The sequence below is a fragment of the Lutra lutra genome, chromosome 1, assembly GCF_902655055.1.
Source record: "Lutra lutra chromosome 1, mLutLut1.2, whole genome shotgun sequence".
NCBI classification, from domain to species: domain Eukaryota; kingdom Metazoa; phylum Chordata; class Mammalia; order Carnivora; family Mustelidae; genus Lutra; species Lutra lutra.
The window spans coordinates 33,016,917-33,041,602 of record NC_062278.1 but is presented as its reverse complement, the minus strand read 5'-3'; the positions used below and the strand labels follow the sequence as shown (position 1 = coordinate 33,041,602).

At 37.2% G+C, this 24,686-nt stretch overlaps 1 protein-coding gene and 1 pseudogene across 3 annotated transcripts in view; one reads left to right on the top strand and one right to left on the bottom strand.

The window, feature by feature from the left end:
* Positions 1–24,686, top strand: part of ROBO1 (roundabout guidance receptor 1) — a 1,187,644-nt gene that overhangs the window by 425,465 nt on the left and 737,493 nt on the right. The window lies entirely within an intron of this gene.
* The window catches only part of LOC125087668 (B-cell CLL/lymphoma 7 protein family member C-like), a 45,003-nt pseudogene continuing 24,330 nt past the window's right edge, over positions 4,014–24,686 (bottom strand).

The window sequence follows — 24,686 nt, the reverse complement described above, 5'->3', positions numbered from 1 at the left end:
CATTATTTTTTCTGTATAACTGAAGATAATTATATAAATTATAACTAAATTCTGTATAAACTATAATCTCCTTGTAATTACCTCAATTAATGTTTTTAATTGACATAATGGTTCACTTTTTAGCTTAATACCTGAGGCATTTCCATTAACTCTCTGCGATGAATATTACAATTGCTCCTGGGGTATAAGTCCAACAGACTTGTTTGCCCCTTAAGTAGATACACTTGACTTACAAACTGGTGGGTTCTGAAAGGTTATTGTCATCCCTTTATAAGCCCAAAGTAACATCATTTAAGTGTGCACTTTCGCTACCAGTTAGAGACAAGAAAAGAAGACAGATAGTAGAACACACATTTGAAGGTTATTCTATAGGTTAAAGAATTTTCTTAAGCTTTGAAGGCAAAATTCCTCATTTGTTCCATGTAGGGTGCTGATCCTAGACACACTCCTCCAAAAGCAGGTATAAAAGGGAAAATTAATGAATCTAGATGTTTAACAGATTCCCCCACCATATCATGGCTTCTTGATTGCCCAGCTCCTGTGAATACATAAGAAAAGAAATCAGTTCCTTTTGGCCAAAATGGAAAGTACCTAGAAACAAAGAACTCTTTGTATTAAACCAGGGGGGGGGGAAATGGCCTGAAGCCAGAGTGCAAATGGAGGAAGGAGTCTTGAAAAATTCTATTACTCAGAGAAATTCTAGTTTTTTGGTTGGTCTGAGGCAAGTATCCTCAATGCCCTGAAACTCTCTTCTGGTCATTGATTTCCTTTACAGATGGAGAGAGAGACTAGCACATTGACTAGGAAATGTCAGAATTAGAAAAATAAAGACAAATTCAGATATTGGTATACACAAGGACACCAATGACAGAGGAGAAACAGTGACATGAGAGATTAAAAAGTTGGGTGATACTGAATCACGAGCTTCTCTAGACATCTATAGTGGAAAATATAGTATTTTCCTTGGGTGAATTCTGTCCTGTCAACCTTCTGTTATCTTATGAGTCTTTTACATTCCTAAGAAGGACTAAACCCCAAGGAGAATACATTTATGGTTGAAAAGCCCATGCTAAAATTAAGCTGAGTAGTAAGAGAGGGATGTTTGCACTTTCATAAAAGCATCTAATGCTTTTTGAAAAGATGTTATGTCTTTGCATGAAGACCTATTCTGTTAATGAATCATGCCCAACAATGGTTTAAATCTGAGATCAAAAGATTAAGTTTGTGATCCTTTCTTCTGAGATGATAAACAACATCTTCTCCCCATTAAGTAAAAATTTAAGTACTGTAGATGTTGTATGAATGGAAAATGGGTTTTCTGAGTTCTTAGACTGGAAGTATAGAACTGGACCTGTGTAATACTGCTCTGATGGGTAGTATTTGTGGGTATTTTTTTCAAAATGAAATACATTTATGAAAATGGTGACTCCACTCACTCACATGCTTTCCACAGGGATCTATATGCCAGTGACTCCAAAATTCACTGGGTGTAGTGGTGTCCATTACCTGCTGGAGTAGATGACTCATGAGCTGTGGCAAATGCGTCAAACTAGGCCAGGAAGTAGGAGGAGGAGCAGATGACAAAGGTATAAAGGGTGGTCAGCGGTGCTGAAAGCCCGGCTCTGACTGGAAATCTTGAATTGTTACTATGCCAGTCACCATATTTAAGTGGCAGAAGCCGGCACGCTCAGCTGTAGAATTGCAGAGCAGAGATGGGGGATACAGCCCTGATCTAACGTTGGGATGCTACTAGGCAGCTCCCGTGGAATGACAGAGATGGCAAGTTATCAAGGATACTGGTATGAGAGCTGCACAGATGGTAGATCAGGCCTTTGGAAGGCAGAGGAGCAGCAATACAGGGTGCAGAAAAGAACAGGGAAAATATGAAGTTCTAACTGTTCCCTATCACTCTTCTTGCCATATAAACTGTGGGGAGAGTCAAGTCTGATTGTAGCTGTGAAAAGCTTAGACACATCCCTGGAAAATGGTAAGTACTCAGTCAATTCTACCCAGTAGCGGTGGTGGTTGTAGAAGGAGCCAGAGTAGTAAGTGGAGGTAGAAGTGGCAACAGTGGTGTTGTGGCACCTTTCCCAGACCGGCAATAACTTATGTTTTCTTCCTTTGGAACCTAACTTATGGTACATCCCCCATACTGCCACCCTAACCCTCTCCCTAAAACCTTTCTGAGCTACCTATTGACTTCCTGTTGACTGAATAAATCAGAAATATTGAATCGAGTATAAAGAACCCCCTGCCTTTACCCTAGCACTTCTATGTCCGCACACTGAATTGAGGGATTAAGCAGGTAAAAGATCATCAGAGAGAACCATATTGTGCTTCTCATCACTTCGTCATAGAGTATGTAATCACATGACTGCCCCAAGTGTGGTTTCTCACGTTAGAAATTATTTTGTGTGCCTATGTGTGCTTAGGTGTGGTGTGTCTGCTTGCATGTTCTTGTCTGTGAAACTAATTCTCTCAGATTCAACTAGTTAGAATTAATTTTTCTTCCCCTTTATGTCTACTTTCATCATGTTATCTACTATAGCGTTTCAATCCTTAACAATTTATCTCATGGACTCAAGAACAGTACTTCATATCTAATATCAACCAGCTCAATATTTGGAGAACAGTGAAGGCTAGAGTCTGAACAAAAAGAAAATAACACATTCCGTTAACCCATTAACTAGATTGTCTCAATGTACTTTTGCTCTGGTCTCACACTTTTTTTTTTTTCTCGTACTTTTGTTACAGATAGACACTTAGAAAAATAGTTTGTCAGTAAAACAAACTGCCTACTTACGTTATTCAGTGGTACAAGTTGAAAAGTTAATACTGATTCTTAACTCTTCCTACATAGTACAATATATCTGTAGCTTGGCTAATTTAGAAATAGCTTCAGTTCTCTTCATTCTGCGTGATCGTTATGTTCTGTGTGTTCGAATTTAAAACGTGTATAAATGTGAAGTTAATCTGTCAAATTTATAAGCAATGAGCATCCATAAATCTTTTTAGTTGATGAATTACATGGTAAAGGCAAGAGAACAGAAAAGGGAAATATAATTTGTCTAGACATTGTGCAGCTTTTTTTTTTCCCTCTATGACGTTCTGGCGTGATTAGAGTATTAAAGGAAAGCAAACCTAAAAGTCTAATGGCATACTTCCACTTCTAGTTAGCAGTCCTGCAATTTAAAAGGCAGAAATGCAGCAAAAGGATGATCTAGCGGGAGGATACCCTGTTCAAAATTACCTTTGCAGGGATTTTTGGGAAACACAGTTAACTCAGCAAGAGCCGAAGAATGCTTAAATGGAAGCTAGTTCTTGTTGTTGCAAAGACATATGTCTTGATTTGTAATTACCAGAAGAATGGGTTGCACATACTGTACTTTAAATCATTTTCCCAGCAATGGGAACTAGTACAGACATGTATGCAAAGGGCACACCATACTTTCCCTTTAATTTCCCACAGCTTTTTTTTTCCAATCAGATCCCTTTAATTAGAAATAATCACTGGATAGTTAGTGAACTTTTATATAGCTTTGTCTTTCATTGGAAAAAAAAAAGTCAAGATGTCATAAAAATAGACCTCGTATTCAAACAGCTGAACTGAACAAGAATGAAATGAATACTTACCAAAAATCGTATATGGAAAGAACTATGAAAAATGTTATCCTAAAATAATTAGGAACTTATAGGAACCAAAACCTTGATTTTGTAAAAGTAAGATCTCTTTTTTGGCTTTCATTTTACCATTATTCAAAATCAAACAAACAAATTAAAAGCAACAACAACAACAAAAAGGATTTTGCTTAATGTCAGGAGCATAGCCAGACATCTATGGGCCACTTAATTACTGTCCATTCTATAGGTGATTTAAATTTGAATGAGATTTTGACATTTAACAGAATATCAATTTATCCAGTTGACATTTTTTTTAATTTTTTTTTTTTTTATTTTTTCTTTAACAAAAGGGTCTCTGGGGTGACAAGACAGGCAGACCAGCTTCTCAGGGCTCAGGGACATTTGGGCAGATGTGATGAGTCCTCTGGGTCAGCCTGGGCTGTTTCCGGGACAGGGGGCACCAGCTCCAAAATGGAGTAAGCTTCTGGGGCCTAGACCTCCAGAAGTTCTGGAACAGGCTCCTCCTTGGTCAACATGGGGAGTTCATCACTGCTGCCTGCAGTTATGCCCCCAGGATCTCTCTCTTGACCCAGCCTCAGGGGCTGAGAACCCTGTGGGACCTCTGCCAGTGGTCCCACCAGTGACACGGGGTGGCTGAGTAGGGAGGTGCCCCCAGGGCTGGGCTCAGTGCACTTCTGCAAAGAGCCTTCCAAATGGAATCTCTGGTTACTATTCTCATCATTGAGATCCAACAGAATGAGGCCACTCCCTTGGGGCCTGGCACCCCTGCCCCGCCTCTCCAGGCCTCAGGTTCTCTCTGTCCTGCCACCTCACCTTCGTTGCTCCTCCTCCTGGGGGGTCCACCACTGGCACCCATTTGAACATATATGAAGGGAAGTGTTGCCCACCGTCACCCAGCCCTTCTTCCATCCTCAGACCTTCTCGATGGTGGCCATCAGCTTCTTGATGTCATCCTTGGCCAGGCTCTGGTCTCTGTTCTCAAGTCCAGCTGGCCATGGGGTAGGAGCTGGGGCTGAGGCCAGGCCCAGGGCTGGTCCCCCTCCAGTCCCTCAGACTCAGGCTCTGCACCAGGCCCAGGAGCCACTCTCAGCCTGCTGTCCCTGCAGCGGTTGGCTGAGCCCTCCCTTTATAGTTGATCTTTTAAAGTAAACCACTCCACAAAGTTGAGTGATCATTGGTGACTCTCAAAACTACTTCATCTAGTTTAATTTTATTTCTCACAGTTGTCTCTGAGATCACTTGAGATCATGTGATTTGATGTCGTTTGACATGTGTGAGGCAATATAAAACTGTAAAGCAAAATTATTTTACTTAACCACAATTTCCGTTTGTCTGGGAGAGGCCTCAAATAGCATTTTTTTTAAGAGGTTGTTTGAGATGTAATTCACATACCTTACATTTCACCTAAAAGCCACTTCAGTGGTTTTTGGGATACTCATGTACAACTTCTACTTTGGTCAAGTTTGAACATTTTTATCACTTCAAAAAAAATTCCTAGGTCCTTTAGCTATTGCACATCTGTTTTCCAATCTCACCAGCCCTACACAATCACCGATCTACCTTCTGTCTCCATAGAATTTCCTATTCTGGGTATTTCATATCAATGCAATCTTATAATATATGGATTTTGTTTGTGTGTGCGGTGTGTGTCTTTCTCTGAGCATAATGGTTTCAAAGTTCATCCATACTGTAGTGTGTATCTGTACTTTATTCCTTTTATTTTTTAAGATTTATTTATTTTAGAGAGAGCGAGTGTGGTGGTTTGTGCTGGTAGGGGAGCAGGTGGTTGGAGCAGTTGTATGGTTTAGCTTTTATATTTAGGTCTTTGATTTATTTCTAGTTAATTTATATACACGCTGTGAGAGAATTCTCTTGCCTGTGAATACACAAAATTCCCAGCACTATCTGTTCAAAAGACTTCTTTCCCTGTTCAGTGGTCTTGGTACCCTTGTTGAATATCATTTGGCCATAGACACACAGATTTGTTTTTTAACTCTTCTGTTCTATTTATCAGTCTATCTTCTATCTTATGTCACTACTGTCACAGGCTTCAGAGTTCTTATCTCACAGACTCAAGAAATGAATCTTCCAGAAAAAAAGGGTGAAGTGAAGTGAAAATTTATTAAGTAAAGGTAAGAACAGAAAGGAAAGAGCTGTCTAGGGTAAGAGGGGTTCAGAATGGGTTACCACCAAGGGTTTTTATGGTGGGTCATTTATGGGAAATTGACCAGGGAACTTGGTAGATTTCTTGTCAATATCATGGTAGATTTGTTACTATCATGTCTATATTTAGAAGGAACCTGGTGGACTTGTAACTATCATGAGTATAAACAAGGTGTTCTTATAAATATCATGTCTATTTCTTCACATCAGGGATTGCTTTGAGCCTGGTTACATAGCCCCCTGCATGACCACACTCACTTCACCTCCTACCTGTCTTGCCCTACCTGTCCCTTACTTACTCCTACACAGTCTTAATTATTGTTGCATTGGCATAAATTTTAAAATTAGGCAGTATGAGGCTTCCAATTTTGTTCTTCTACAAGGTTATTTTGTGTCTTCTCAGTTCCTTATAATACACATAAATTTTTAAGTTAGCTTGTCTGTTTCTATAAAGCAGCCAGCTGGGATTCTAATAAGGATTGCATTGAATCTGTAGATCAGTTTGGGGAGTAATGTTATCTTTAGGTATTAGATCTTTAGACCCATGAATATGAAATGTTTTTTCCACTTTTTTAAATATTCTTTCATTTCTTTTAACAGTGTTTTATAGTTTTCAGAGTGTAAGTTTTACACTCTGAAATAATTAAAATAAAATACATTTGTTAATGTATTTCTAAATTTTTTAATGTAAATGGAATATTTTCTTAATTTCATTTTTCCATTGCTTATTATAATGGTATAGGAACAGAATTGGGTTTTGTGTATTGTTCTTGTACGCCACAACCTTACTGAACTCACTTAGTTCTAATCATTTTTTAGTAGATTGCTTAGGATTTTCTATATATGAGATCATATCAACTACAAATAGGATAAGTTTGTGTCTTCCTTTTCAATCTGGATGCCTTTGATTTCTTTTTCTCACCTAGATGTCCTGGCTGGAAACTCCAGTGCAGTGTTGAATAGAAGTGAAGAGACCAGACATGTTTTTGTTTCTTTTATTTGTTTGTTTGTTTGTTTGTTTGTTTGTTTTTCTGTAGGAGGAAAGCACTCAACCCTTCAGTGTTAATCATGATGTGGATTTTTTATAGATGTCCTTCATCAGTTTGAATAAACTCTTTTCTACTCCTATTGTTTTCATTTTTTTAATCATGAAAAGAGTGTTGAAGTTTTTCAAATGCTTTTTATGTGTCTATATAGGTGATCATGGTTGGTTTTTGTTTGTTTTGTCCCATTTATATGTTGTATTACTTTGTTTTGGTTTTTTTTGTTGTTGTTGTTGTTGTTTTAATGTTAAGCCAAACTTGCATTCCTGAGATAAATCCCATTTAGTAATGTTGCTACTTCTGTGGCTACTGCTCTCTCCTTCTCCTCCTCCTCCCTGCTCTACCTCCCTCCCTTTCTTCCTCCCCCTCCTCCTTTCTTGGTATATTGCTAGATTCAGTTTGCTAGCATTTTGTTGAAGATTTTCACATCTACTTTTATAAGAGATGTTCATTTGTGATTTTCTTTTCTTATGTCTTAGTCTGGTAGTCTGGTTTTAGGTATCAGAGTTATGCTAACCTCATAGAATGAGTTAGGGAGTTCTCCTCCCCTTCTGTTTGTTTTTGTTTGTTTGTTTGTTTGTTTGTTTTTTGTTTTTACAAGATTTTTTGAAAATGTATTAATTTTTCTTTAAATGTTTGGTGGATTTTGCCTATGAAGCTATCTGGGCTTGGACTTTTGGGGGGATATTTTAAAATTCCTAATTCAATCTCATTCAATAACATTCAAAGATTGAATAACATTCAAAGATTGAATAACATTCAATCTTTGCATGTTATAGGTCTATAAAATTATCTGTTTCTTCCTGAGTCAGTTGTAATAGTGTGTCTTTTTAGGACTGTGTACATTTCATTGAAGTTATTTAATATACTGGCATATATCCTACAATTTTAATTTTTTTGAAAGATTGGTAGTACTGTTCTCTCTTATACTTCTGATTCTAGTAATTGGGGTCCTCTCTCTCTCTCCTTCCCTCCCTACTCCCATCTCACCTCTCTTTTTCGTCAGTCTAGCTAAAGGTATGTCAATTGTCTTAAATTTTCCAAAGAATCAGCTTTTGGTTTCATTGATTTTCTTTATTTTTTTCTCTCCTCTAGTTCAATAATTTCCACTTTATTATTTATTTCCTTCTTCATTATTTAGTTCCTATCTCTATTATTTATTTCCTTCTGTTTGCTTTGGGTTTACTTTGCTCTTCTTTTTCCTCTATCTTAGGTAGAAGATTAGGTTATTAATTTGAAATCTTTCTGCTTCTGTGTGTGTGTGCATAGTATTTATTTTATATAAATATAAATTTTAAATATAAATAAATATAAATATAAATTTTATATAAATATATTTATATAAAAAATATATTTTATTTTATATATATACAAATGCATATATATATGCATTTGTAACTGAAATTTCCCTCTGAGCATTACTTTAGCTGAATTCCATAAGTTTTAGTATAATGTGTATCATGTGTATCTTTATTTTTATTCCTCTCAATGTATTTTCTGTTTTCTATTATGATTTCTTCTTTGGTCCACCGGTAATTTAAGAATGTGTTGTATAATTTCCACATAATTATGCATCTCCCAGATTTCTTTTTGTTCATGTTTTCTACTTTTATTCCATTGTGATTGGAAAGCATACCTCATGTTATTATTATAATTCTTTTACATTTAATGAGGTTTGTTTTATGCCTAGCATATGGTCTATCCTAAAAAAAAAAATGTTCCATTCACACTTGAAAAAGATATATATAATTTTGCTGTTGTTGAGTATCCTATAGATGTCTATTAGTTCCAGTTGGTTTGCAGTGCTAGTCAAGTCTCCTATCTTATTTTTTTCTTTTTTTTAAAGGATTTTATTTATTTAGTTGAGAGAGATATAGAGAGAACATAAGGAGGGAGAGGGGCAAGAGAGGGACAACCAGACCCCCTGTTGAGTAAGGAACCCAATGTGGGGCTGGATTCCAGGACCCTGAGATTATGACCTAAGCTGAAATCAGACACTTAACCAACTGAGCCACCCAGGTGCCCCGTTAAGTCTCCTATTTTATTATTAATTTTCTTACTAGTTGACTGCCCATTATTGAAAGTATGGTATTAAATTTCCAGCTATTATTGAAGTTTTGGACCCTAATGAACATTTGGCTAATGCTATGTCGGTGAGGAAGTTACTGAAATTTTCTCTGGGCTTCAGTATCCTTATGAATATGAACCAGCATTTACTTCCAGTTTTTCTTCATTGGTTTCTTACCACTTTGTGACTCTATCACTTTTATTACACCTAGGTCATAAATCCATAACTCATGAATTCTTATGCTAAAATATCACAGCTGTTTACTTTCTTCCACAAAGCTTTTTCAGTGTTACCTTCTCAAGTAGAGTCAGAATCTGAAACCTTAGGAAATCAAGACAGGGCCTTGGCTAGGTTGTTGGCCAACTCTTGTGCTATATAGTATGTTGTTTGGATGTTACGAAAGCAGTAGAATGTTACTATTTAGACTGAATTGATATTATTTTTCCAATGAGACTTAGGGGTTTTAAATTGAATTATTATTCAGTCATAACCAGGCCTTTATTTTTTTGCAGAAGAAACTTAGAATTTTGATTATAAGTCTCCTTTGTTGTGTCCCTTTGGAAATGGGAGGAAACATACAAACATTAGCTTTGCCATATGCACATGAAATTTCTAAAGTAGTTGTCTCTTTTCCCCTTTCCAAAACATGCAATATACAACTCACTGGTAACTTTTGCTGACAAACATACCATATAGCATCAGCCAAATTCCTGCCAGAGATGGTTGTCATTAGAGATACAGCACTGTTTATAATTTAAAATCCAGAACAAACATGACCTCCAATGGGATGCCTTCTCCAAATCCCAAGAATTACTTTATTAGTCCTCTGCCTCCAGATTACTGCCTCCAGATTATTATGACACTTTTTCCATGGTTGTTTTTCCTATCTGCCTTCCCCATCTTAAAAAAAAAAAAAAAAAAAAAAAAAAAGACTGAAAGAAAAGAAAACTTAACCTCACAGATAACAAGTGCAAATAAATGCATACATTTTCATTTTAACACAGTTGATTGTCATTATGGCCATGATAAAAGATATTTCTGCTATTTGTATTATTATCTATGCATATCTCCACGTAACAAAAATAACTTATCTGCACTCTTTCCTGCCTGAGCCCTCCATTCACATCTACTACATTTGGGTTAAGCTCATGGTTTACTCAGTTACCTTTGTTAAAAATTCTTATTAGTGTACCCTAACGAGTGAGCCAACTACTTTTCTTCCTTGACATGGGAATGTTATATGCTACATTGTTGATACATTTTAGCTAGACTCTGAAGCCATTGTCTGCTCCTGTTTGTGGTAGCTTCCAGTAGATCACCTGTGAGCAGGGTCTTCCTCTCTTGTCTTCTCCACAAGGTTTATAAAATGTTTTTGCCAATAATACTATGTTGCCATTTGTTGTCTGTAGTTGAGTATATTGAAATTATTTGACATGTCAGATGTCACTTAGAAGTTAAATCCTTTATTAATTTAGTGACTAAAGTGTATTCTTTACCTATCATGTCATTATTTAGTGCAGTTTATTGAAAGGATAATTTAGGCTGTGCTGCCTGTAAGCTAATACTTGACCTTCACTGTCATCAGAAATATTTTAAAGCCAACAAACATGCTGACATATTAAAGAAGTTTCTGTTTTCCTTAGAATCCTATTGTCAAGCAGTATAAGTGTTCAGTGTCTTTTAAGGCACACATGCACATTATTACTTAATGTATGTTTATTGAAATATTTAGAAAATAAAACTAAAAACAGAGGAGGAATTACAACACCCATCCATCCCTTCTGTATTATCAATCCTTGAATAAAAATATTGTTAAAATTTGGGGTATGGTCCTTTCTAGACTCCTATAGGTTTATCTGTCTGTATCTATTTAACTATAAAATTATATGTATCTACACATACTTTTGCTGCAAAAAAAAAGACATACTATTTTGTGGAATTTTTTTTTTACTCATCATATTATTAATTCCAAGAAAACATTAAATTAAAGTGAATATTTTGACTGTCTACAATTCAAATTTCATAATTATTATAGCCATAATTAAAGTATCTATTAGAAAACTGCTTAGATCTAACTGTAAAGTATAGCCCAGTTTTTCTTTCTGAATAATTATAAAAGAATCATTAATACAATAAATACACATATGATTCTAGAATACATTTTACTTTGCAAAATGATAATTTTTAGATGATATGCCTCTGATCTAAGATGGTGAACATATCTATGTAGTTCTTTTTAGGAAATAAGGCTTCACACTGAAACTTTTTAATTTAGGAAATTTTATTTAAAAAGTCAGACCTCGGGGCGCCTGGGTGGCTCAGTGGGTTAAGCCGCTGCCTTCGGCTCAGGTCATGATCTCAGGGTCCTGGGATCGAGTCCCGCATCGGGCTCTCTGCTCAGCAGGGAGCCTGCTTCCCTCTCTCTCTCTCTCTCTGCCTGCCTCTCTGTCTACTTGTGATCTCTCTCTGTCAAATAAATAAATAAAATCTTTAAAAAAAAATAAAAAAAATAAAAAGTCAGACCTCATTTGGAAAGTTGATGCTCACATAACTTCTAAGAAATGATTTGATCTCACACACACACAAAAAATAAAGCCAAAAAAATTTACTTAGATGCTGAGCATTTATGTAGACCACTGTTCAAAGCATATGTGTTCAGACATAAGAGAAAGAAAAGGACTTTTTGAAGAGTTAAAAAAGTGTTTCAGGTTTTGATAAAAAGTCATATGAAATGAAACTGAGAGCCAGCCTAGCCTGCCTGTTTAGGACGTAATTTTCTACCTCATGATGACAGTAGAATTTAAAAGCAATCCCAGCATATTCTGTTCATCCCACTGAGGTTTCAGATCTCTGAGAAATTGAAACTATGAAAAAGGAGCATTTAGAGAGTCCTTCATTCTGGTCAGAAAGATATATCCATAGTTTTGTCATCATCAGAAGCCACTTTCATTAAGCCATCATCAGCCCTATTTTGTATTATAATTGTAATTCAAAAATCAGATGACTGTATTTCTTTATGAATATAAATAGTAACCAACATATAGCCATTTACATCAAAGATAAGAAAGTAAACTCAACAAATTTGTATCAGTGCATCTGTTTATCTAGGATTTGAGGAATATGAAATTGACTTCACTTAGGCTCTTCTCAAAAATTATTCTTGACTTAATTCCAAATGAATCCCCACCATCTTAACTTCTCATTAATATTTGAATATTCTGGCCAGTTGTAGAAGCTACCATATTTCAAACCTGTGCTGTATTAAATCATCAAGTATCTACAAAGCTCCCCAGTATGCAAGGCACGATGAAACACTGAAAAATATTGGTAGAGGTTTAACAGCAGTGAAAAAGCAACAGTAACTTTAATAAAAGTAGCAACAGCTTATAAACTGTCCAAAAGGGAAAGACTTGTTTCAGTGTAATTGCTGATGGCCCTGGAATGTATGGCAGGGCAAGGAGACAGCCAGAGATGTTACAGCCTCGCCACAGTCGGAATGCGGTCACTCGAGTTATCATCTCACGATTAGGAAGTGGTTGTGGTAAGGTGTAGATAATTCCAGTGAAAGCAAAACTGTGTGGGTCTTTATCTCTTTTCCTATTTTGTGTGCTGAAGGGACAGGTTTTGAAAGCCAATGAGTAGCCCCCCATTCCCAGGTACTACACAGGTAATTGGACCCAACAGCAGAAGTCAAAGACTTGGCTCTAGTGAGGCAGTCTGGAATCCTTGCCCCCAGAGAGCGAAAGTCATCTAGATGAAACAAAGAGGGAAGAGAACTGAAATGAAAGAGGACAGGCTCTCTCTGTCAGATTCTTCATTGAGTCACATGTCAGCTGCTTAAACCTCTGTTTCAGTCAGCAAAAGGCCTCTCAGGGACTTTAAATGACTAAGAACAGGAAGTCGTGGGAGTGGTCTCCTGCAGTAGAAAGAGGGTGGTCAAAAATGACTTCGGGATCAAACAAATCATAAGGAACCAATTGGCCCAAATCCCAAATATACATTGTTAAAATACTTAGCATGGCACTTTCCATACTGTCTTTTAATGAACAAATTTCAAACATAGGAAAAAATTGATAGAACAATAAATGAGCATTTATGTTCCTCTTCCCATATTAAAATTTGTTAACATTTTACCACAATTGGGACGCCTGGGTGGCTCAGTTGGTTAAGCGGCTGCCTTCAGCTCAGGTCATGATCCCAGCGTCTTGGGATTGAGTCCCGCATCCGGCTCCTTGCTCTTCAAGGATCCTGCTTCTCCTTCTGACACTCTGTCTGCCTGTGCTCTCTCTCTCTCTCTGACAAATAAATAAATTCTTAAAAAAAAAAAAAAAAACATTTTACCACAATTATGTCATCTCTCTTTAATGATATATATGCATGTATGTGTACATTATTTTTTGCTCTCTATCAATTGAAACTACGTTCAGACTTCGACATTCATATCTTTAAAAAGGCATTCATTTTTCTAAACATAATAAGATCACACCTTAGAAAAAATAATGATTCTGTTATATAATGGCTAGCCCATGGACAAATTGTCCAAAAGCGTCCTGAGAAGGTCTTTTGTAGCTGCTGCCAATGTTACTTTTAATTTTAAGTTATAATCCCAACTAGATTCACATATTGCATTTAACTATTACTCCTTTTTATTTTATGGATTCTGTCTTATTACTGTCAATATATTGGGCCAGTAATTCTTTGCTGTGGAAAGGTGAGAGCCGTCCTTTGCATTGTGGAATGTTTTACACCACTAGATGCAAGTAGTACTTCCCCCACCCCAATTTGTAACAAATTGTCTCCTGATGTTACCATCTGTCCTCTGAGGAACAAAATCACCCCAGACTGAGAATTACTGTTCTTTTAATCCAGAAGAGTACTTCTGTCTGCACCTAATGTCATGTCATTTAGCCATGCCTAAAAACAGGTCTACATATTACACCTGTATTATATAATACACCTGTATTATATTATACCTGTATTATCTCAACATATATATCACACTCATCCCTCTATAGATTGTTTTAGAATTATGGATCTCAATAGGAGACAATTAGCATCTGAGCAATCATAAATATCACCTGATAGGGGTGCCTGGGTGGGCTCAGTCATTAAGTGTCTGCCTTTAGCTCAGGTCATGATCCCAGGGTCATAGGATCCAGCCCTGCATCAGATTTCCTGCTCAGCGGGAAGCCTGCTTCTGCCTCTCCCACTCCTAATTGTGTTCCCTTTCTCGCTGTGTCTCTCTCTGTCAAATAAATAAAATCTTTAAAAAAAAAAAAAAAACCTACCTGAGAAACTTGCCAAATAACAATTCCTACATTTTTCTCCTAGATATTTTGACTCCGTTCTGGATTGGGACCTGGAAATCTGAGGGTTTTTTTTTTTTTTTTTTTAAACACTCCAAGCTTTCACTGTCCCAATTCAAGTTTGGGGGTGGGGAGAAGCAAGTGTCTTCTGATACTTCCTTCCAGTTAATGTGGGGAAACCTATATCTTAGATCCTATATTTCTGGGTAAAGCTACATCAAGTATTTAATGGTGTCAGGTGTCATCAATAGTGCAGTATTTTCAAAATGTTTGTGTTTAATATTGAAATCCCACTAGTTCTCTCATTGTCTCAAGTCTATTTCTGTGAGGATTTTTGTTCATTTCGATTCTAACATGTGGACAACACAAGTTAGCATCTTTTCTACCATGAATGCTTTCCTACCATGATTTCTATTATGATAGAAGGTTATTATTATTTTTTTTTGGATAGAAGTTTATTTTAAATTTCTCTTGTCATTCATTGCTAGTGGGAATGCAAAATGATACATTCGGTGTGGAGGACAGCTTGGTGGTTTCTTAAAAAGCTAAACATTCTTACCATGTAATCCAGAAGTCATGCTCCTTAGTAATTACCCAAAGGAGTTGAAAACATATATCCAAACAAAACCTGTACATGGATGTTTATAACAGCTTTATTCAAAACTGCCAACATTTGGAAGCAACCAAGATGTCCTTCTGTAAGTGAGTAATAAATAAACTATAATCCATCCAGACAATGGAATATTTTCAGCACCTAAAAGAAATGAGATACCCATCCTTAAATGAATATTACTAAGTGCAACAAGCTAATGTGAAAAGGCTGCATGCCGTATGATTCCAACTATATAACATTCTGGAAAAGGCAAAACTTTGGGAACAGTGAAATTCTCAGTGGTTGCTAGGAGTTCAGGAGGAGGAAGGGGTAGAATAAGCAAAGCACAGAGGATTTGTGGGGCTAACCGGCTCTGTATGTTACTGTAGTGGTGGACTTGGGTCAGTATAACTTTTTCCAAACCCTTATTATGTACAACACCAAGAGTGAAGCCCGTGTCACCTATGGATCTTGGGTGATAAGCATGTATCAAGGTAGGCTCACCTGTTGAAACAAGTGCACCACTCTATGGGCTTTAATGGGACATTAATGCGGGAGACTGTGGGTGTGTAGGGGCAGGGAGTATATGTGAACTCTATGTACCTTCTGCTCATTTTTGTTGTAAACCTAAAACTCCTCTAAAAAATAAGATCTATTAGTTTTTTTTTTCCCCTCTTAACTGCTCAATCGTGTTTTCCTGAGTCCTAGACCAGCTCCCATGTAATCAATGGACTCTTTTTCCCCCTCTACACTCCCAACTGTACCCACTCAGGGTACAGTTACCATGTTCCCTGAATTCTTCCTTTAGTGCAGAACTTCTCAAACTGCCATGTGGGGGGGGGGGTGGAGTGGGAAGGAAAGAAAGAAAAGAAAGAATCACATAAGCAATTGTTAAAATGCTCATTCCCATTCCTCCCCTGGAAAGAATGACCTTAAAGAGTTTGGGCATTGAGGCGCCTGGGTGGCTCAGTGGGTTAAGCCTCTGCCCTCGGCTCAGGTCATGATCCCAGGGTCCTGGGATCCAGCCTTGCATCAGGCTCTCTGCTCAGCAGGGAGCTTGCTTCCCCCCCCCTTCCCAGCCCCCCTGTGCCTGCCTCTCTGCCTACTTGTGATCTCTGTCAAATAAATAAAATTAAAAAAAAAAAAAAAGAGTTTGGGCATGAAGTATAGAAATATGAAAACTAGCAAACATTCCAGATGTTTCTGGAATAGGTGAGCCAAGACCCAAGATTTGAAACCTCTTGCTTTAGAGCATCTGACATAGTCATCATTTTGGCCTTTTTTTCTATGACTTCAGGCCAATTCTGTTCAAACAAGGGTTACAAAAACTTCTTTGCTGGTGACCCTAATTCCTGTCTCCTTTCGCTACAATTATGCCTTTGTAAGCTGCTGAAATAATCTTCTGCAAATACCATTTTTATCATGCCACCTTCCTGCTCAAGAATCAGCTACTCTTACTATATCAAGTCCAAACTCTTGGCTTTTAATTCAAGGTCTCCTGTCAACTGGCACTTTTGTACCTCTCTAATTTTATCTTTTCCCACTACAGACTGACTCTCCCCTCTAGCTAAATCTAGCCAACTTTCCATTCTTCCATGCTGCTTATTTGTGTGCCTTTGAGTTTCCCATCAGTTGGAACGCTCTCCTGTTCATTTTCCCCAACATGGAATAAACATTTGCTCCCAACTCACCTACCTCAGGAAAGTTTCCCTGATTAAATTTTTCCACCTAATTGTTATGCTGACTGAATAAAAATTAGCCAACTGGACTATAATTTCAATGAGTAGAAATAACAAGAAGAAGCCTCTAGTATTCTAAAGGAGGAATGGTATGTTACCTTTCCAGTTATAAAAACAAAGTATTACTGCAATAAAAGTATCAATCAGAATTTTCATGGAAAAGTAGGTGCAACAAAGTATTCAAAATAAATGGATTGCGGGGCACCTGGGTGGCTCAGTGGGTTAAAGCCTCTGCCTTCGGCTCAGGTCATGATCCCAGGGTCCTGGGATCTTCCCTGCATTGGGCTCTCTGCTCAGCAGGAAGCCTGCTTCCTCCTCTCTCTCTCTCTCTCTGCCTGCCTCTCTGCCTACTTGTGATCTCTGTCTGTCAAATAAATAAATAAAATCTTTAAAAAGAATAAAATAAATGGATTGTATGTTGAATATGAGTGCAGTAGTTGGAGTAAAGGCTCCAGTGAGACAAGAAGACAGAGAGAGCTGGTAGGAAATGAATGAATGAATGAATGAATGAATGAAGAAAAATAACGTAGTAAAAAAAAAAAAAAAAAAAGAAAAAAAAAAAGAAAAATAAGGTAGTAACTCCTAAGATATGAAATGAATGTGGGGACAAAGCACAGTAGAAATGCAGCAGGAAAACAAAGCTTCTAAATTAATCTAAATCCAAATTAATCTAACTCCTTCCCAGAAGCAGTTTTGGTAGCACATGGACATTAGTTTTATTATTTTATAGGAAAAGCTGCTATACCCAACCAACTATTGGCCTCTTCAAAGCAGTCCTTTCTTGACCCTATGGAGCAAAAACACTTTTACCAGAGATTCCATTCCAATGACATGCTGATGCATACCTAATTCATTCAGTACACCCAGATTTATTTCCAGATGGTTCTATGTGTTAGGAATTCATGAGAGTTACTGGTTTTCCGTGCCCTCACCAATACTTGGGTTTACCTATCTCCAAATTTTTTAATTGAATAGGGACATTATGATATCACATTGTGATTTTACTTGCATTTATATAATTACTAAGGAATCAACACTTCCTCTAAGATACTTCAGAGCTATTTCGGCTTCTCTATCTTAGAACCTGTCTAATCAAATCTGCCTAACTCTTTCATATTATGTCTAATAACTTTCCTGTATTCCCTCTGTATCAGCCATGTTGAACTCCAGAAGACACCCAGAAATACTAGAATTTTGCCACTCTTCTTAGATTTGCACATTTTTTTAAATATTCCTGCCAAACTCCCATATACTTCCTGTTCACACTTCAATTATAACACTTTACAGATTTCATGAAAAGCATTTGAATCTATATTTCCCCACAAGACCTGGCCTTTAAAAAAAGAAAAGAAAAAAAGAAAAAACTTTGCTTTCCTAGCTTCTAAGAAGTAGGAAGTACATAGTGAAAGTGAAGTAAAACATACACACCTGACGGAAATTTTCTTCTTAACATCCTAAGAGGAGAGATTTCTTCTCTGTTAAGGTGAAGAGAGGCAAGACAAAGCACCACAAGGTGCACACTTAAGGGAGTCTGTCAGATTCTTAGAACAACAACCCCCAGCCACATCTACCTGGAACCCAGAGGTCTCACATTTGCCTTTTCCTGGTAACATGAATTTTTGAGCTCCAGAAGTCCTCTCTTCCTTCATTCAGGCCAAGATCCAAGTTCACCTGAACTGGCTTGTACCTGAGGAAGTGAAAGAAAGATCAAAAAAACAGGAAACAGGCAAGCTTGGATCTTACAACATAGCTGGGAAGATTCTGGAAAGAGCAGAGAAATGGAATCAGACATGCCTTTGAGGGTGAGGCGGGTACTATCTTTTGGGGTGTATCCAGATGCAAGATAGAGAAGTCCATTAAGGTGATGGTGAAAAATCCAGCCAGACTCGTGTAAACTGGTGTCAAGAAACTCAAGTGATAGACATTGGGTAGTGGGACAGCACGTGACTTCATGCAAGACCAGGAGAGCAGACAGTCTGTCCTACCTGCCAGGTAGGTGGGCCCAAGATCCTGAGAATCAAGAAACTAGAGTGTATAGATTTGGAGTTGGATGGGCCATTCATTAAATTATAAGATCATAGTCATTGGAGAGAATTTAGAATTTGCCAAGAACAAGATATATTCTAGATCTCGAGAAACTATAGTGGTAAAGACACAAAACAGGGATCAAGGTATGTTCCTTAAATAACTATACAAGTTGTAAACTTTATTTATTCACTTATATAACAGATATTTCTCAGTGCCTTCTAGAGGTTCAACATGGACATTGATCAAGGGTATAGCATTAAACAGACAAAAATTTTGGCCCTCAAAGGGCTTAACATTTTCTTATTATTTTTTAAGTTTTTATTAATTTATTTATTTGGCACAGAGAAAGAGCAGCAGAGGGAGAGGGAGCAGCAGACTCCACACTGAGCAGGGAGCGTGATGCGGCACTCGATCCCAGGACCCAGGATCATGACCTGAGCCGAAGGCAGACACTTAACTGACTGAGCCGCCCAGGCGTCCCTCAAAAAGCTTAACATTTGAGTGGGCAAATAGGGACAATTCAAAAGTAAAAAAGTAACATGTAGTCAGATGTTGATAAGTGCCAAAGAGAAAAATAAAGCAGAAAAGAGAAAGGGGGTGTCCCCAGGCAGGGTAGGATTAGATAGTGATTCCATATTTGTTGACTAAGTAGTAAAACAAGTGGGCACACGCATGGAGGGGGCGAGAGAGTGAGCTGCGTGTTCACCAGCCAGTGGGAAGACTGTGGCAGGCAGGTGCATTGCTGGCGTTTTTGTGGAAAAGCCAGGAGGCCTGGGTGACTGGAGAAGAATGGGTCAGGGGAAGAAAAGGCACACGAACTAAAAGATGTAAAGAGGTCTGGGGAAGTTCAAGTAGGGCCTTAGGGTCAACTCCCAGCATTTTTGGTTTCTACTTACCAGTGAAACACACCTGGAGCAGAAGCGTATGAAGAGCTGACTTGCATTTAAAGGTGATCCCTGTTTCTGCCGTGTTGAAAACAGAGGGAAGAGGAACAAGGACGAAGCAGAGAGAACTGTCCAGAGCTATTGTACCAAACCAGCTCCGAGAGAGTGGCTCCGATTGTGGGAGGAGCAGTAGATAAGAGCTGGGAAGGATCTAGGCACCTTTTGGAGAGATCGTCAATAATACTTGTTGTTGAATTGGTGGATTGTATGAATGGCGAGAGAGATGAGGCCAGACTTCAGAATTTAGGGCTGAATGGAAAGAAGAATCAACTCACCTATTACCTAAAAGAGAAAGGCTGCAGGGATGTAAAATCAGGGCTGTTTTTGAATACCGTGAAATTGAGATGATTATTAGCTGTGCAGATGGATATGTCGTATTGTTAGTTGCACACCACAGTGTGGAGTTCAGGTGAGAAAACTGAATAGAAATATGAATTTGAGGGGCACCTGCATGGCTCAGTCAGTTAAGCATCTGACTCTTGATTCCGGCTTGGGTGGTGAGATCAAGCCCCGTGACCAGCTTCCGCACTGGGCAGGGAATCTGCTGGAGATTCTCTCTCTCCCTCTGCCTCTGCCCCTTTCTCCCTCCCCCTTACCCAACTCCAGCAGCTGAATACTCTCTTGCTCTCTAAAAAAATATACATGTGTGTGTTTAAATTTGAGAACATTTACTTGATATTTAAATTCATGAAACCAGAATAAATCTTTAAGGCAATGGGTATAGAAATGGTAAAAGGAAGTTCAAGGTCTGTTTAGAAGTTGAGAAGGTACTGGCAAATGAAATGAGACTGGAAAAGAGCAGACAGAAATGTGGGGAGAAAACCAGGAGAAACTAATGTCCTAGTATCCAAGTGAAGAGACGTAACAAGGGGTGGGAAGGATCTGAGGACAAAATTAAACAGTGAATTTACCAAGATGGAGATTACTTGTGACCTTAGTTCAGTTTTGTTTTTTTACTCAACATGAGTTTTGCCCAAATGCAGGAAATATTCAATGATATTAGTGATACACTAATGTATAAATCAGTATAAATTACACTAATGTGTAAATCAGTTGAACAAACAATATAACACCATGTGTGGGCAAACATAAGGTATGCTTATAGGGATTACACTGATTTTTTTTTTTTTGTCGTGCTTATCCTAAGGTGATAATCCTCAAAGAGTAACTGTTCAAATTACGTTAAAAAATAGTAATGTTATTAAAATTATTTACTGCCTCCTAATATAATCAACTTAAGATATACTATTTAAGTTTTATCTCACTATTTTGCAGAACCTTCTGTAATGTTTAATCTTGAGTAATATATTTTTAGTTCCTCCATAAGGTCATTAAAAATGGCTCTTACTTATTGAATCCCACCAAGAGCCAAGAATTTTACATGGATTTTGTAATTTATAGCTCAACAGAGGTATTATCATCATCATCATTTTCAAGGGGAAAACTGATCTAGACTCTTCTGGGTTACAGCGTTCCGTGCGAAGCTGGTATTAAACTAATACAATAAAGGAGGAGAGTAAGTTCTCTTGGAACAAAGACAGACTTTATAATTTTTATTCACATAACATTTGCCTTAATAGTTCATTCACCAAAGGTCCTCAGCATGTTTATTGATTGCATTAAACTAAAGCTAAAGCCTACTTTGAAACCATGTAGTTAACTCCAGATCTGGTAATTAGGTGACATATTCTGGCAAGAAAAATTAGAACTAGGCAAATATTTTGTGCAAAGTGACCATATGATGTGTGATGAAGAGATATAACAGAAAGCAAATAAGCAGTTTCAGGAATGAAGTTGGCAGTTTTCTGTGAATTATTCGTGACAGTAAAATCTATTTTGAAAACATGACTGGTTCTGTTTGACAGAGGCAAAAGAATATTGAATGCAATCTTTAAAGGTAGTCATCTGTATAATATATGTCTGAATTTCATAAGTAAATTTCCTGCTATGTTGGCTTAAAATTATGTAATCAAAATTCAAAATCAGGGGAGCCTGGGTGGCTCAGTGGGTTAAGGCCTCTGCCTTCTGCTCAGGTCATGATCCCAGCATCCTGGGATCGATCCCCGCATGGGGCTCTCTGCTCAGTGGGGAGCCTGCTTCCTCCTCTCTCTCTCTGCCTGCCTCTCTGCCTACTTGTGATCTCTGTCAAATAAATAAATAAAATCTTTAAAAAAAAATTCAAAATCAACAGATAATAAATGCCATCAAGAATTACTGGCATTTTTAATTGGATAAAATACAAATTCAGTGAATTTTATTTTTTATAAACTTTTTTAAAAACTCCAATATAATTAATGTGCAGTGTTATATTAGTTTACAAAATAGTGATTTAGTAATTTCATGTGTTACTCAGGGCTCATCACAATAAGTATACTCTTAAGCCCTTTTGCCTATTTCACCTTCCCCCCATAACCACCAGTTTGTCTATTTTTTCTCTTTTTTCTTTGTTTTGTATCTTAAATTCTACATATGTATTAAATCATATGGTACTTGCCTTTCTCTGACTGACTTATTTCACTTAGCGTTATATTCTCTTGATCCATCCAAGCTCCTGCAAATGGCAAGATTTCATTCTTTTTTATGGCTGAGTCATATTCCTTTGTGTATATACACCACATCATCTTTATCCATTCATCTATCGATGGACGTCTGGGTTGCTTCCATATTTTGGCTATCGTAAATAATGTTACAATAAACATAGGGGTGCCAATATCCTCTCCAATTAGGTTTCCCATTTTGGGGGGTAAATAGTGGAATTACTAGATCATGTGGTAATTCTATTTTTATTTTTTTGAGGAACCTCCATACTGTTTTCTACAGTGGCTGCACCAGTTTGCATTCCTACTAACAGTGTGCATGAGGGTTCCTTTTTCTCCATATCCTTGCCAAGACTTGCTGGGTTTTTTTTGTGTTTTTGATTTTAGTCATTCTGACAGGTATGAGATGATATTTCATTGTTTTTTTAAATTTTATTTCCGTTTCCTTGCTGATTAGTGATATTGAGCATCTTTTCATGTGTCTATTGGCCATACAAATGTCTTCTTTGGAGAAATGTCTGTTTATGTCTTCTGCCCATAATTTAACTGGATTATTTGGTTTTCTGGTGAATTCTACAAGTTCTTTATGTATTTTGGATATTAACCTCTGACCAGATATATCATTTGTAAATATCATTCAGTCGGTTGTCTTTTTGTTTTGTTAATTGTTAGAAATTCAATGAATTTTAGGGCGCCTGGGTGGCTCAGTGGGTTAAGCCGCTGCCTTCGGCTCAGGTCATGATCTCAGGGTCCTGGGATCGAGTCCCGCATCGGGTTCTCTGCTCGGCGGAGATCCTCTCTCTCTGCCTGCCTCTCCATCTACTTGTGATCTCTCTCTGTCAAATAAATAAATAAATAAAATCTTAAAAAAAAAAAAAAAAGAAATTCAATGAATTTTAAATTGTAAAACACTGAAAACAATCCAAATTAATCATAATTGATTTTGACCATTTTACATGTAGAGCTCAATGAATTTTTATTATAATTTTTCTAATATCATAGCCTACTATTTATTTATATTTTATAAGCTATTTATTCAAACCATTAACTAATAAAAGATCATCTTTACTAGGGTAGGAAGAAACTTGTAATGTTTCTTGATTGTATTAAAATCTTTTTAATATAATAATTTATTGAAATAAGTGTAAAGTTTACATTCTTTTCCCTTTATAACGTCCCTTTGTTGTTTTATGATTTGAAAGTTGCAGCAAATATTTTAACATATCATGTGGCTATAACATCATATTATTTAGCTTATATTTAATTTGGTTAAAAAAAATCCTATATACATTTTGATGCAGTATCAATAAGAAAGCAATTTCTAGATCATCTCTATTTCAGTATGATTCCAGCATTTCCTTATGTGAGTTTCTTGAGTAAACATTTTTTTCTGTGGTATGACATAAATATAGAACATGCTTATAAAAGTATCATACTTGGTGAATTGGTACTGGAGATCTTAAATATCTTTCGAATTCTGATACTTCTAAAATGGTTTCTTCAACTTTTTTTAAATATTTAATTTATAAAAGCAGGCCCATAAACTTTAGTAAGATAGAGGAAAAAACAATTTTGGTTTTTTTCTTTATGTAGTAAAAATAAGTGAATGAAAGATCTATTTCAAAGTTGACAGTATTATTTGGATGGCATAAACCTTTTAACCTACTAGTGTTTTCCAGTATATTTTTGGGTATGTGTAAACATTTTCAGGTCCTCTCTGCTAAGGGTGCTTATTCATATATCCATTTTTTTTTCATTATTAAACATAGATTTATTGAGCACCAACTATTGGCCAGGTCACTGGGACATAACAGTCATCCAGGTAGAAGTCCTACTGTCATGGAGCTGATATTTTAGTTGTGGAGAAAAAGAAGGAAAAAAAAAACAGGTAATATATTGGATGAAAGCAGGTTTTATGAAACACCATAAAAGATATAAATGGGGAAAGGAAGTGGTGGGGAGGTTGAAATATTAAATGAGAAGGTCACATTTGGCCTCTCTGTGTAAAAAAGAAGGCAAAAGAAGGAGAGTTTTGTGCGAGTCTGGAAACACTTAAATACATGTTATCATTTACCAGGTACTATATAATGCTTTGCATCCATGAACACATTTAATTCGCACAGTCAGCTGTGAGCTAGGTAATAACTCCATTTTACAGATGGGGAAACTAAGACACAGAGAGGACTGCTGTTTGTTCAAGGTAATAGGCTATTAGCAAGATTAAACCGAGGCAGCTATTTCCAGGTTCTATGTTTAAACAAGACCGAGACATGCCAGGTATGGGAAACCACAAGGGCAACTGTCTGAGCTGTGCAGGTGTTTGGTGTGTTGGTAAAGCTGCCCTGTGGACAGCGTGGGTGGACGGAGTTGGCAGGGTAGAGGAAGGAGGGGTGAGCCTGGAGGTGGGTGGGATGCAGGTCACATGGGACTTGTGGATATGAGGACTGTGTGAGAGGCAGTCATTTAAGGCTTAATAATTAATAAGGATTTATGCTATGAACTTGGCTATGAATGTGTATGCTTCCAATCAAAGACATTTCATAGGGCAGGGAATAAAATGGCAAGAAAACAATAATAATCAGAAAGAAAGGAGAGGAGGTACCTGGGCGGCTCGGTTGGTTAAG